The sequence below is a fragment of the Dermacentor variabilis genome, chromosome 11, assembly GCF_050947875.1.
Source record: "Dermacentor variabilis isolate Ectoservices chromosome 11, ASM5094787v1, whole genome shotgun sequence".
Taxonomy (NCBI): domain Eukaryota; kingdom Metazoa; phylum Arthropoda; class Arachnida; order Ixodida; family Ixodidae; genus Dermacentor; species Dermacentor variabilis.
This window is the reverse complement of record NC_134578.1, coordinates 95,630,725-95,646,675: the sequence shown is the minus strand read 5'-3', so window position 1 is coordinate 95,646,675 and position 15,951 is coordinate 95,630,725. Positions and strand designations below refer to the sequence as shown.

The 15,951-nt window shown below is 46.1% G+C and overlaps 1 protein-coding gene across 2 annotated transcripts in view; it reads right to left on the bottom strand.

The window, feature by feature from the left end:
• The window catches only part of mri (BTB/POZ domain-containing protein mrityu), a 214,235-nt gene that overhangs the window by 109,218 nt on the left and 89,066 nt on the right, over positions 1 to 15,951 (bottom strand). The window lies entirely within an intron of this gene.

Below are 15,951 nucleotides of genomic sequence, written 5' to 3'. Positions count from 1 at the left end.
GCCACACGGCAAACGTCTCTCTCTCTCCACACACACACACATATATATATATATATATATATATATATATATATATATATATATATATATATATATATATATATATATATATATATATATATATATATATATATATATATATATGCTTTCGTCGTGCAAGGTAATTTTCCCAAACACTCGGTTCATGAATTATTCTACGCCCTCATTTTGAAGCTGTTAGATACGGGACCGTTTCCTGAGCCTACTTCGAGTTCACCAGACCACATCGAATCGCGCCACAGCTAATTAAGAAGCGCAGAAGCACGGATACCACATTCCAGAGGCGTGGCACGTGCAAACAAGTTCGCGGCCCCCACCTCGTGTGCCACAGGTGGAGCTATTCACTGCTTGACTCTTCCCGAAAGTGAAGCGAGAGCCTCGCACTGTTGCGGGTAACTTGGGTCCAAGAGGCAAGACGGGTGTAATGCACCGTGAAACCCTGGCAGCGTCGCCCCCACCCGCCTATTGTGACGGCTCATTGCAAGTCAGCAAGGCAAGACCGCCGGGAGAAGTAAGCCCTCGGACAATTGGCGACCAAGCAGCGAATCTCTTCGCCGGGTGTGACACAATCGCACGGGCGCCCACCATTAGCCGAAAATGACGACACCTGAGCGGGCTCGCCGATTGGCGAAAATGGCGTCACCTGAGCGGGCTCGCCCATTGGCCGAACGTGACGTGTCTTCGAGACACCGAAGGGTTTAAAAAGACACAGACCGGGAGCATTCCTAGAGCATTCCTTGATTCATCTCTTTCGAGCTTCTTGCCGCGGGCCGCAGCGTCCGAGTTGCTGCCGGCCCGTAATGACTTTAAGACCGTTAATTGACTCTCACTGTAAATAATGTAAATAAACCTCCAAGTTTTTCATCCCGAAGTCCTCCTCAACTCTTACAAAGCGCATAAAGCCGGATTTACGGGAAGAACCACAGCCCGCGGCTGTCACGGCGTATTCGAGTCATTTCGCTGCTTGCAGTGAAGTACCCTTGCACGAAAAATCGCGCATAAAGCAACGGAATTGAGAACGACAAGCTTTAACGTTAATGCGAAAACCCAGCTTTTTATCAACGAAAGCTAGAGCTGGTTCGTCATTATTTGTGTTCATCAAAAGCGGATTAAAAAAAAGAAAACTACTGAAACATTTGGTGGATCGACAGTTGCTGGATGTTAATTATTTACTGCTTGCTGAGCTATCCCCAAATGAAAACTTTCTCCGGCACATCGACAACGCTACTTTACGTTATGCGTCACATTTCTCATGTATGAATACACATTTTAAGGCATCAAATTCAACGCAGCACAAAAGATACACTGGGAGCACTTACAGGGCTAGAATTTCGGTCATACAAGGGAGGTTGAAAAGCACCATTCACGGAGCGTTCTATACACCAAGAACGATTAAACTAATGCTTTACTAATTACAGACATTGAAACAACTGAATGACCGCTACGCAACGACGCCAGGAAGCGTGCTATTCCCTCACCCACCGCAGGCACGCTTTCACATCGCCTCGGCCAGCGCGCCCACAAAGCTACACTAGTCCCCGCCTTTCCGCGTATGGGAACCCACGGCCCCACGTGACATTTGCGTCACGACAGCCAGCTTTCTTTTCAATTTTCCTGCGACCGTGGCCTCCAAGATCTGAGCGTGAGCCGCCCGATCTCGAAGGCCCTGCTGCGCCCAAAGAGTTCCCTGCAAAAAAATTACTAGAGAGAACATTGGCGGTGCGATTGTTCCTTACCGTGGCAATGATAGGTATAGGACATGGATTTCTTTTATCGGTCTTCGTGCCTGTGGCTTCAGATCGTTCTCGTGGCGTCACTAAAACGGAATAACTCCCCAGCGACAATTCTTTGATAGAATCCTGCTCCGTTACCTTAAACCATTATATTTTCTGTTCTCGGTCATTGTAGACGTCACTGTTTCACTGGGTGCTATTGTTACCATTTGCTGTGCCTCCCTGAATTGGCCGATAAATGAATAATGAAACACCCTTTATGTTAAATTTTCCTGCAATTAGGTTTTTCTACAGCATGAAGGCAAACGAAGAAAATTCTACTAAGATGCATAATTACTGCGAATTGTCGAACATTTCACGTGTCACACGTGACTTGAGCCAAAATGCCGAAAGCTAGCTATACATCTGCCGCGTACGTAGCTGGACAGAATCAAGGTAATTATGTTTGTATTTGTTTGTATTTCGCACTATTGTTTGTATTTCGCCTAATTACAGAATAATTAAGTTATGAGTAAATTTTCAACTTTGAAATATTAAACTCAGAGCAATAGCGTCAATGAGAAAATTGTAGGCCATCCAGCTTTCTGTCGCTCAATACGTGCTACGCAGTTTTTTTTTTTTTTCGATGCCTAAAAGAAATTTAACGATATACAGAGATCTATCTACCACACGGTTTTCTTTCAGGCCTGGGAAAAGAGATCCTTATGTGCAGCACCTTTTGGCCAACCGAAAGCTGCACCGGCAACTTCTCAGGGTGGTCTACAGTATCCTGATTGACAGTTTTGCTCGTAATATACTATTGACTGAAGTTATGATTATTATCAACTAAATGTGTAATTAGGGAAGTACAAAGAAACAGTCTGCTCCAAGCGACGCAAGCAACGTTACCCTGGTTCTACCCAACTACGCGGCACTTGTATATGTTTAAATTTTGGCACGCGTTACGTGGGTCGCTCACGTATAACACAACAACTTTTCTCGTGGTCAGTTTGCAGAGTCGAGCAAAGACGGGTTTGAAGCCATCAGGACGAAGTTTAGGCAAATCCACGCACCAGCCGTCACTCCCACGCTGGCCAAACCGACACGCACGCCGCTCCTGTCAAACACTACAGCGCTACAGTTCCCCACAGCATGTTTTTGTAGTAAAGTCCGCGGCCGATCCAGGCAGCTGCGGAGGCGCTGTTGCCCGCTCCGAGTTTCACGGGAATCTCCGATTTACCCCTCCTGCTCCTATTCGTAGGCTGCAGGCGATACGGAATCATGGATGGAGGGGTGAATGAATGCTATGAGCCTCCCCTTTAAAACAAAATGAGGGAGGGGGGGGGGGCGGCTTGCGCCACCAAGCTCTATTTTACTGATTTCGCCGAATGTCTTGCCAGTGCATATTGTTTACAGTGGACTAGAGCGGCCGCCAGTAATATTTCCGTTGATGCCATTCAGTTGATTTATTAATTACAATTAGCTATTTTTCCGTTCGATCATTGCTTAATGGCATGCTGGAGCTGAAGAATTTGCATGAAACATCGAAAGGAACTTGAAGCGGCATGTTTTTGTGCCAGCTACTTTTTGCCCGCTTATATTTCTCTTTTTTTTTTTCCCCGGCTGATAAAGAAAGCCCGCGAGAAATGAAAAAGACATCACGCGACTAATCCCCCCCGCCCGCCTCGAAGAGCAGCGCTCTCAAACATGCTCTACGGAGGAGTAAGTGAGCGCATTCTTTTCGCGAATAACGTCAACCACCAGTTATCGGCGCTCATTCCTTATCAGCAGCTTTATCTGTCGCTGGAGGGACGCACTCCAGATGAAGCGAGCGTCACGCCTCTGCCATTTCTTTCTTCGCGCAGAATGGGCCAACCTTTTTCTTTTTTAACAAGCGCAACGCATAATGCAACCCCCCTCCCCCCTGTAACACATCCTGCATAATCTTAGGCACGAAACAGACAGCAAAACAAAACAACAAACAGCGCCAACTTTCATCACACGTGCACCAACTATGCACAGCCCTGCTTTTTAGCCTTGAGGCACGCGTTCTTCAGGTAAATGCGAATGCAGTTACGCAAGCAATTGTCAGTTCAATCATTGCTAAAGGTCCACCCCGCCGCGGCCACAGGGTTGACGCCCCCTGGTTTCCGCTGCAGGCGCTATAAGGACCGAAAAACGAAAGAAAAAAAAATCGAAGAAAACACGTCTCTCGTTCAGTGATAGAAAAAGCTGGGCGTCTCACTAAATAAGACATCCATGCTGATAACAAGGCCGACGTGACGAAGAAAAAAGTAACGATGAAAACGAAAGAAGCAGCGGACAAGACTGGCAAAACAAAACAAAAAAAGCTTTCGAGGCGTCACTGTATAGATAGCACGAGAAGAGGCTCGAAAGTCAGACAAGTGCAAAGCGACGGCGGCGCCAAGTTTAGTGCGTGCAATCAAGCAAGACACTATAATCGGACAACTCTGTCGCCTGTCAAGTAAGTCGAGGAATTGGAGTGGCGTGCGCGCAAGAGGGCGCGTTATCTGTTAAGTGGAACGCTCGCGCGACTATAGGAACGTTCCGTTGCCCGAGGTCAGGATTTACATTTATCTTTTTTTTTTTTGGGGGGGGGGGGGGGCAGGGCTCCAGGGTAGGTACGATAGCAAAGTACTCGCGTTTCTTCGCCAAAATTGACAATAAAGTGTACGAAAGTGCCATCAGAAAACACGCACGCGTGGGATATATCCATCTAGCGAAATCAAATTCGGGGGCGAGAAAACGGACGAATGAATATCCACACGAGCGATAACTGGACGAAAATATTTGAAAAGAAAAATATATATATATACATATAATACATATAAAAGAGAAATAAATGGACACCACTTAGCACGCAGGAATCGAGGAGAGAAGCGTAGTGCGAAAAAGAGAAATGACGCAGTCAAGATCAAATTTGATTTGGGAAGCGCACAAAAATGATCTAAGCAAGTTAGGGCGAACTAGCCCAAAGCGACAAAACTTCGCTTCGCGCTTCAAAAAAGAAAGAGAAAAATTCCCTCATTGAAAGAAAAAGAAGAGACAGAAACGGGGAATTTAACAAAATAATTACAAAATGAGAAGAGGGGGGAGTCGAATGCTAGAATAAAGAAATGAAGACGAAGAGAAACATTTCTCAATACGAAACAGGCCACGAGTACCGCACAATTCCGGTCCAACAACTTTCTTAAATCGTCTTTTTCATTCAATTTTCAGTTTCAATTTATCCCTAGCGCAGGTTTTAATGACACCTTCAGTACAGGCGTTAATAACACCGACAATATATAACAGTTTAAAAATATCGCGCTGGAATGTACTACAGTCGCTGAGACAATACCGATGCGGGATTTCTTGCCAACCGTTAGACAAATGATCTTGCAATCCAAGAATAATCAGGGGGTATGAGAGCTAATGTACTCGTACTATCCAAAATAGAGTACGTGTCATCCACTTAGGACCCACACATTAACACGCTCATCCTTAACCTCGAAGCCATTCAATATGGCGCTGTTCGCTTCATCCTATGTTATTTTCGCACGGCTGGCGTTGTATTTATTTATTTATGCAAAATACCTTACAGGCACGCAGAATGGGCATTGGGTAAGGGAAGTTTCAAAAATTTTACACAGTATAAAGAGCAGACAATTATACAGAACATAAAGCGCTTTCTTAATAAGATAACAACGAAGACACAAGTTTACACAAACTAAAATTATCAGATAAAAAAATAAAGAAAACAAATGCATACAAGAAGCAACGCAGACAATTTTTTTTTTTTTTAAGTAAGAAATGAATGTTTATGTCGTGACAGAATTTTTCTTTGTTAGCTTCAGCTACCAGGATATCGGGAAGGTCGTTCCAGAAGCGGATGACACGTGGAAGCGCAGAAGAGTTAAACGCGTCTGTTTTGCCGTACATGTGCGTGAAACAAAGATGATTATGCAGTCTTCGTGAGGTGAATGGAGAAACTTGCAGAGCTATTGGTGATGGCCTTGGCCCGTAGACATACTTGTGAAACAGCAATAACAGTGCTACGTCACGACGACTGTTCACAGAAGGAACTGATAAATTGTTTTTAATTTGCGTTATACTTTCGTTGCAGTTGTAATTTTGTGAGATGAATCGAGCGGCTCTATGCTGAACTGATTCTAGCGTAGTGGTTAAAAAAATGTAATGAGGAGACCATACTTAAGAAGCAAATTCAAGTTTAGGGCGAACAAATGTAAGATAGGCTAATTTGCGGACATTTGTCAGCGTCTTACGGAGGTTCCGGCGTAAATATCCCAAGGATCGGGAGGCATTTCCGCAGACGTTGTTGATATGTGTAGTCCAGCAAAGGTTTGGTGTCAGGGTTATGCCTAGGTATTTGAAAGAAGTAACCACATACACAGGATTGTTATTAATATAGCACGAGAAGTCGGAAAGGAAATGTTTGCGAGTGGTAGACATTACATTTATCTGGATTAAGCGGCATTAGCCAGGTGCTACACCAACTGCTAATAAGGTCAAGACCATGCTGAATATTTACGTGGTCATCAGTACCAGCAATTTCTCGGTAAATTATAAAATCGTCAGCAAAAAAATAGTCAAATGAAAGTAAATATTAATCTGCCTAATCTCTCACTGCGGCGCAAAATCGCATGTCTGTATATCTTTCATAAAAAGCATCACTATAACCCAAGCATGCGTGATTGTATATCTTTTCTTTTTTTTTTTGCCTCCACCGTGCACGTAATGTCGCAGTGACCATACGTTCAAGGTAGACGTGCCCGACCGTCGCACCAACATGAAATATTAATTCCTTCGTTCCAAAAAACTAGCACTGACTGGAACCACCTCCCAGCTTCCACTGCCGCCATAACCGATGTCAATGCCTTCGACACTGCTGTTTCTGATTGTCTTATGAATAAGCTTATTTCGTTTGTCAGCAACCTGTATTATGTTCACTTTGCTGTTTTTACATATTTATGTACTTTTGTAGCCCCCACTACTCTCTGTGATGCTCCGGCCTTGAGATTAGATAAATGTAAATGCATTGCAAGTCCACGCTAATATAAATATGTACTCGCTAAAAAAAGTATGAAAAAGGAAAAGGCCAGGAATTATACCTAATCCCGTGTCAATTAAGTCACAGCCTCATCTGCGATGGGAAAAAAATTAAATTATGGGGTTTTACGTGCCAAAAACACTTTCTGATTATGAGGCACGCCGTAGTGGAGGGCTCCAGAAATTTCGACCACCTGGGGTTCTTTAAGGTGCACCTAAATCTAAGTACACGGTTGTGTTTTCGCATTTCGCCCCCATCGAAATGCGGCCGCCATGGCCGGGATTCGATCCCGCGACCTTGTCACTGATCACACCATATCCCACCATAGCCACTGAGCAACTACGGCGGGTTGCGATGGGAAGGTCCGCCGGCAGTGACAATAGCATAATTCGTGTCCTTGACATGGTTTACTCGTAGATGCGGACACTACAGCACGTGAAATCAAAACACTGATTAAACAAATTAACAAACATTCACTAATTACTTTCCTAATTATTTACTTTACAGCATTTATTGTAATTTACTAATTGTAACCGCTGAGCTCGCTAGGCGTATCCGTTTGGAATGAATTTCCAGGATGACACCAGTTTCGAGATATTTTCCAAAGTGCGGGACGAAATACATGGGCGTTCCAGTTACTTTTGTGCTTCAATGCATGAAAGAGCGTTTTTTTTTAATGTAAGAGGAACAACAGTGCATTTTTACGGCGAGCTCGATGGCGCATATCTTCAAATTGGCGTCATTCTGGAAATGTATCACAAGTGGATACGCCTCGCAAGCTCACAGGCTATACGATTCGTAAACTGCAATATGTGGCGTAAATGAATTAAGAAGTTAATTAGCGAAATTTGGTGAATTAGTTGAATATGTGTTTCGATTTCTCGTGCTAGTGAAGTACGCCTCTTCGAATGATCCAGCTCAAGGACAAGAACCTGCCACAGGTGAATTTTTAAAATTCCACACAATTTGAAAACGATCACCCTCTATTTTGCTACCAGAAGCGTTTCAATTAGGCTTGCGCAAATATCAATTTCTTGGTTCGAAGCGAGCAGTTCGAAACAGTTGCGGGGTTCGCATAAAATTTTAGCGCAAGAGTCAGGTTGTTGACGCAGGTTCCCCTTTCACGGCAACGCGGCTGCACGCTGCAGTGAAGCCACCTTTAGGGGAAAGTTCTCTGCCACTAGCCATTTATTTATTTGTACATAATGCAGCGCAATAAGCGCTATAGCAGGAAAGGATTAACAGAGGAAAATTATACAGAGAAAAGTACCATACAACGATGAGGGTGGTGTGCTAGGATCATTCATCCTGGATGGCAAATAGAAAACTTCGGGGTGAGTATGAGCGAATAGACCCCCAGGTAAGGCATCCCAGTCTTCTATGGAACGAGGGAAAAGGCTGAATTTAAAGATATTAGTGCGTCCAAAGTGGGGCATCAAGTTGAAGTTGTCATGTCGTCTCGTCTATGACTCTGGCGCGAGGTTAGTATAGTTTTTTGAAAATCTAACGGAAGAATTGACGATGTTGTGCAAGAAATCGCAACGATGCTGTGCGGCTACGTGAATAGAGCGAAGTTAAAGTCAAGGAACGAACTGCAGAATAGGGTGAAAAGTCACTATCATAACGGTGACATATAAATATCACATCTTTCTGGACTGCTTCTAGCCTGTTGATGTCACACTGCTTATAAGGGTTCCAAACGACAGATGCGCAGTCAACAACCGGACAGATTCGCGACTTATATAACCGTAGCTTCTTTTGGAGAGTTGGATAGCGTACGACGTAGGCAACCTAATATTTTTTTAGTGCTCTGTTGCAAATGTAATCGATGTGATTAGACCATAACATGTTATGCGTAGAAATGACACCGAGATACTTATACTCAGGTACCCTAAATACAGCGCGGTTATCGAAGTAGTAATGAAAAGGAGAAGGAAAAGAACTTTCACAGAACGACATAAGGACGGTTTTATCGAATTTAATGTTCCTTTGCCAGGTGTTGCACCAAGTGCAAAACCCAGCAAATGACTCTTGGAGACGGTAATGATCATCACAGGAGTTAATAACTTCACATAAAACACAATCATTGGCATAAAGACAAATGTCTGAAGAGATGTTAACAGGCAAATCATGTATGTAAATAATAAAAAAAGCAGCGGCCCAAGAACGGAGCCTTGAGGCGCTCCAGATGTCACATCCATAGCAGTAGATTCGGTCGAACTATAAGAGACGAACTGGGAACGAAGTGAAAGAATGCTTGAAATCCAGTTAACTGGCTGAGGATTATTTAGTACGGCGTTACGTTTAGCAAGAAGCCATGGGGGAACAGAGCCAGTGGCCGAAAACACAACGTTGCTCCGCGGGCGTCCGCGAATTCTTGCGTCGGCGAACGAGAGTCAGTGCGCTTGCTGTAATTAGAGGCGACGCTAGACTGCGAGGCAAAACGCGCATATTCGTCTGTTTCGAACAGTTTGAAAGCTTCGAATACAGAAATTCGAAGCTAAGGCGAGAATGGAGTAAGATTCGACCGAATATTCGAAAACTTCGATAACGGCTTGCGCTCTTTGCGGACACGAAGGAAGAGATTATGACCAATGTATGCACAAACTCGATAACCTTGTAATGCCCGAAATAAGAGTTTCTCGCCAAGGGAAAGTTTATTTGTAATTATAATGAGTACACTAGTAAAAAAACTGTAATTTGAATTAAGAAAGCCAAATAGTGTGGTAATAAATTGGTTATTAGTTTTCTGACCTAGCCGCCAACTGAAACTTCCCTTTCGCTTGTTAAAAACTTTGCCATATCGATATCGCGCTTAAATCAGCGGTTTCAGTCAGCAAACGCTGCGTGGCTACATACAATATAGCGTTAGTCATCACAGGGTAAAAATCAATGTCGTCCACAGACGAGAAAGTTCGGTGGGCCCAAAAACGCCGAATGTATATCGATGGTAATTTCCGCCTAGCCACGTATCGTTCCTGAAAAGAAAAAAAAAAAACAGCAGGGAGCTCCCGCATCAAAACGAATAGCGAGTACAGCACGCTCGCGTGCCGCGTTCACTATGTGGTGTATACGTCGTCGCCGTTAAAGTAATCGCGATGTTACGCTGGTATAGCAGCCTGACGTGCGTGGGGCCCATCTTGATACCCCGGCGGTACTGCGGCAACAGCTCGATTCCATATTACTACCGCCAGAAATAAAGGGGAAAAAAACTAGCACGAGCACGCAACTCTCGCCTTTCCTGGTTAGTGCTCCCTGTTCGAGGTTCAAGCGTAATCAGTTCCAAGAGCCTCTTCCCTTGGCTGAAGTAGAGCTCCCCGTAGACGGCCGGCACACGTATGCATTGAAATTGTAAATTCCCCTTCTTCGTAATCCCCAACCACGTAGGCGCTTTTTTTTTTCTTTTCCTGTTTTTCGGTCGCTAGAAATTTCCCTGACAATTCCAGGTCTTCTCTTTGTTTTGCAGGTCGCTAGAGATACTGACGAAAACATAGCGCGAAGAGAAATGAGAAAAACAGATAAAGAAAACTCGAAGAAAAGAAGCAGCGCGGAGGACTGGCGTAAGACGAAAATAGAATATTAAAAAAAAAAGAACGGCAAAAAAGAAAAAAAAAACACGACAACGTGAAGAAGTGGCGGTTTTCATTTGCCGAGTCATTGATGCGCGCGACGCGGTCTCGGAAGCCACGAAACGCCAGGCGAGAGACCCGAGGCGGGGGGGGGGGGGGGGTGCAGAGGTTGCTGTTGCCATATTTCTTTGTTGTTGTTGTTGTTGTTGTTGTAGCGCTGCAGTTTGTCGCTTCTGCACATCGGCTTGGCTTAGCCCTCGAGGAGCACGGGCAGATCCTTTTTTGTCGCTCGCGTTTCTTCTTTCTTTTTATTTTCCCCGCAGCCTCTGTAAGCCCCCATCCAACTTCTCGGCCGAATTGCCTGTTGCCCCGCGGTTCATCGCCCCATTCCCCTATTCTCAACTTCGAAATGGGTAGACGCCTTCTATTACACAGCAAAATTGTCGTCGTCGTCGCCGCTGTTGTTGTTGCGGTAGTTCTAGCGCGTCTGCATCGATCCACACTCAATTACATATTTCTTTCAGTACACGTCCTACCTTGATACCACCGTGGAATGACTTAACGATGTTGTATATATAGCTTCCTGACAGTCACCTTTAAAGACGCATTGGACGTATCCACTGACTGTAGCGTGTTTCGACTGTATTCTCATTCAGTGGGAGTAGGAAGGTCAACGCCCAGGCGTATCTGTCGCGCGCTCTGCTACGCACAAGCTGTCGCAATTATGTGGACTGACATGCCTTGTTTGAAATAAAAGTGTATGCGCGGACAAGAGCATGCGGGACTTGTGTTATACGATATCCCTCAATCCTGTAGAGTCATATATATAATTTGCCTATTTATTTATTGATGGAAATTTTCCGAAAGCGGTACATACACGGCAACCTAGCAAACGCCGCGAACGCTCGGCTACAGAAATATATATTCTGACATAAAAAAAGAATAAACAGAAAGGCAGAAAGCGCTTTCATGCCCTGCAATGGACTCAATGTGCTTGCGTTTCACAATGCCAAGATGCGAGTGTTACAGCAAGATCGTGGAACAATAATTTCAGAAGCAGCGGCCACAGCCAGCCATGGCGACTTGAGCAAACCGTAATCGCTGCTTTACGCAAGAAAGTGCTGCCCCCCCTCCTCACCCCCCACCCTCCGCCCAGCCTGGTACTGCGGCTGCTAATGTTCCTTTGGAGATACCATGTTTGTGTTAGATCTGTACTATTCGCGTCATTTGTTTGCTTCTTGTTGCCCACGTGTCTTTGTGATTGGCGGTGATGTGTACTTGATTTCGCGCATATGTACCTGCGAAATCGAAAATAAAGCTTTAGACGGCACCACACAGATTTGTCTCTGGTGGCGGCGGCATATGGCGCAATTTATCACGGCCGCACGGGCCCTATCTTCAAAACGATCTTCGACCAGTACACGGTCTAGGTGCACCGAGCGCTGATAGCTGCGTGTGCGCTGTGTTCTGGCCGCTTATTTCGCGTCGATGTGAGACGCAGCACGAAGGTCAATTCGCTCGCTGCTGCTGCCACACTTCCTGAGCCCAGCCTTCTCGCAGCGAGCGTCCTCGGTCATCGAGTGAGATGTGTTCGCGTTTGCTTGTGCACGCGTGGCGCCATGCTTGATGATTTAGCACGCGAATGCTTGCAGGTTTATACGGCCGATAAAACTATTATATTTCGTATAGCTGCTAGTTTCTTATCGCAATGTATGCTTCTCGCTTTTCAGGCGAAATTGCAGCTTTTTGTTCTCGGTCTCCTAAGCAACGCGCGTACTTGTCAAATCAATCAGTAAAGAAAGACTTTTATAAAAAGCCAGGACGTTAAGAACAAAAGGAATATGTTTAAGCACACGTCACCAATCTCTCTCTCATATACATACATACATACATACATACATACATACATACATACATACATACATACATACGTGTGTGTTGTGTGTGTGTGTGTGTGTGTGTGTGTGTGTGTGTGTGTGTGTGTGTGTGTGTGTGTGTGTGTGTGTGTGTGTGTGTGTGTGTGTGTGTGTGTGTGTGTGTGTGTGTGTGTGTGTTCATAAACACACCGAGAAGGCTTGGCGCGGGGTGACGTGCGATTTAGCGCCGAGCCGAAACGAATTGGAAGCGGGCTGATTGCGAAGAGGGAACGGAAAAAAAGATATTACTATCCGCCCGGGCAAGTACGTTAGGAGACGGAAAGAAAAAAAAAGGGGGGGGGGGGAGGAGTACGTCGGACGTGTGGGATACTCTTTACTTAAGGAGAGGCGCGGCGCGTCTGACGCAATGATTGCCGCAAAACCCCAATCTCGGGGATTGCTCTCGGCTCGGATGCGATTTGAGACGCGTATATATAACGCCTGCCGCACCGCAGTGGCGAAGCGCCGGCGTTCTCCTGCAGCCAGGGGTCGGCGAGAGAAGCAAAGAGCAAACACCAGAAACAACAGCGTCTCTTTCGATGTCTTGGAGACGTCTTTCGCTGACGTCACATGCAGTAACCACCGTCTTCGCTGCACAACCACGGCCGAGAGCGCCTTGCACGTTGGCGCATCGCGCATCGACTTAATTAAACTTGAGAGTTAATTTCGGAGCGGTAATATGCGAAATAGTCATGCCGAATATGAAGTCCGATGCTTGCGGAACAGAATGCTACGGTTTAGTTACACACTTACAGCCGGCATTTTATAGAAAGCTGACATTATTTGACACGAACCATTGTGAGGTCACGGAGCGACGAAAGGCAACCACGAAATGTATCTTGGATACATTGAAATGAGAAAAATTCAGTATGCACCGCAAAACATGGTAACCCACACCATACGATGCTGCATCGTCGGCTACGTATTGATCGAAGAAAAAATTTCACCCGAAATGCAAAGCATCGATTGCGATAGCAAATCAGTAGACAGCTACACGAAGGACAGTAGTATCGTCGGCTGTATACAAACTATATAAAGAAGCGAACACGACGCACGCAGCGCGACAAAAGTGCGCACCCAAAATTCGGCCGCAACTGCCAGTCACACGCGGCGCCGATGGAAAAGCTGTTAAATGTAACGGCGAACAAGCAGCTGTAGCCGAGAACCAAAGGCGACAACCCTACAAAAAAAAAAAAAAAAAAACCATCTCGCGCCACGCAACCCGCACCTCAATCAGTATAACGTCAAACAGTGACGTAATCGTTGACGCAATCGGTTTAGACGCAAACCGAACTACTACAGTCGTGCCAGCGCAGAGAGACTTTATATGCGTATCGTGATTTACAGCTTATAAGCGCCGCCCTTAAATGTGAGCGTCAACGTGACGAAGCAAATCTCGCGTTGAAACTAGGCAAAGGGAGCTCCGCTTCAGAACGCTCCAACGCGCTCTGCTCTCGACCTATGGATGCCGCGAACTTTGCTGGCATTCCTCGCCCCCCCCCCCCCCTTCCGCCATGCATGACGCTGCCTCCTTCGCGCCCAGATGCAATAGAGCGCTACTATTATTGAATTTCGGTGAAAACGGCGAACCGACAGGACTGGTTGAAACGAAATATATTGCATCCTATACGACCAGAAACCGGACGAAACGAAAAACAAGCGTAAATGTTCGATGAGACGGGTTGGCCGAGTAGCGCGGGCCCTGATATGCGGCATGACACACAAGCCATGTGCGTTACGTGGAATTTGACTACCGCCTGGCCGCCGGCGATATCAAAGTGCGGCTTCCTTTATAACCCGACACGAGCCGCAAGCTAAGTAGAAGACACACACAAAAAAAGAAAGCAAACACAGGCAGTCGACGCGATATATATGGTTCAGACGTTATAACGCAACCAAGTTGGCGATTTGGCCTTGCATGACTTTTTTTTCTTCTTTTCCCGCTAGACTTTCCAAAACCGGTTGCCACACAGCACAATCGAGACGATGTACGTGGAAACGGTAAAGAAACGCTAACTAGAAAATCATTCATGTTTGAAGTTAGATTGAAGCGCATATGAGCGCCACATATAGGGAAGTAGATCTACAGGACGGCGCTTGACTCTCAACCGAATTTATTTATGGACAGAAAAAACATTTATAAAGATGTTACAGTATTCTTATGTGCGCTTCAATCTAATTTCAAACATGAACGTCAACCAACTGGCGCAACTCGCCATCTTAGAAAATCATCAACGATGATAAACGAGACCCATTGTCATTTAGTTGCGTATAGGCGGAACACAGACGTTATTCGGTAATCTTTTCTTTGCATTTCTTAGTCATGGAAAAGTACGCAACGCAGAAAATGAAGGCCGAACTTTCTTCGAATATCGCACCCCGCCGATCGCCAAGGTCCTACGTCCCAGTGACGTCACAAATGTCATGGCAGTGCCGCGAATTAAGCGCCGTTTCTGGTGTGGCGAAAGTCAAACAGAAGTTGCCGATTCGGGTCTCTGCGCGTTTCCTTACGCAGGCAAATGCAATGTACCTGTACCAATGAGCAATTCGGTAATCCTGCGAAGACGCCGTCATATTCAAATACGCGAAGTCGCGGAGGTGCTAGTGCAGAAGTTGCAACCTGGCGTCGCCACCAGTCTTGTTATCGCCAGCCCTGCCGAAATCCGACTAATATTTCCCACTAAAATCCCTACAGGAAACTCTGGCGTGCACGATCTTTCGTCTATACCATGGGAGTGTTTGTTAGCACATGTAATGTACGTATCTGTCTGGTGTAGGCGCACACGGCTTCAGACGTTGGTACTGTTTGGATCGCACCGCTGGTACGATCTGTTGGGAACTCGGCGCTGACGCCCGTGGTTGTACCTGGGTCGCAAGCCCCAAGGGTAGCGTTGGCCTGGCGGCCTGGGGTACAACTGGAAGCATCCGAAGGTCCCGGCAAAGCATGAGTCGACTGGTAACAACGAAACAACTTGTTTATTTTAACATCGCAAAGAGTTGGCGGTCAGGTTTGACCGAAGTAGAGAGACGGGAGAGCACTTCACTCAACAGAAGAAATCGGAGCCCCCCTTTTGGCGTCCGGGGGCAGCTGTTTTTATACTCTCGCAGTTGAGGGCAAGAAGGAACCCCTCAAAAGACGAGCACGTGAATGTACAATGGGCTAATGGTGACGCACACTGTCGAAGCGCTGCCGTAGCACCATGTCGAGCACGATCTCGTAGCACCCTGTCGAGCACGATCTCGTAGCACCCTGTTGTAGCGCTGCCGGTCGGGCACAATGACTGTAATGAGAGGATGATCCCTGCTTTGGCATCGCCTGTTTCGGGCACAATGACTGGAATGAGAGGATGATCCCTGCTTTGGCATCGCCTGTTTCGGGCACAATGACTGGAATGAGAGGATGATCCCTGCTTTGGCATCGCCTGTTTCGGGCACAATGACTGGAATGCGAGGATGATCCCTGCTTTGGCATCGCCTGTTTCGGGCACAATGACTGGAATGCGAGGGTGATCCCTTTGCGGTCGCATCGCCGCAGTCGCGCCTGGAAACACCTGCCGATGAGTGTTGCGGCGACGACGATCGGGCCAAAATGTCTGCCGCCCCGCCGCAGTCGCGCCGGCAAAACCACGAGTCGCAGGCGAAAC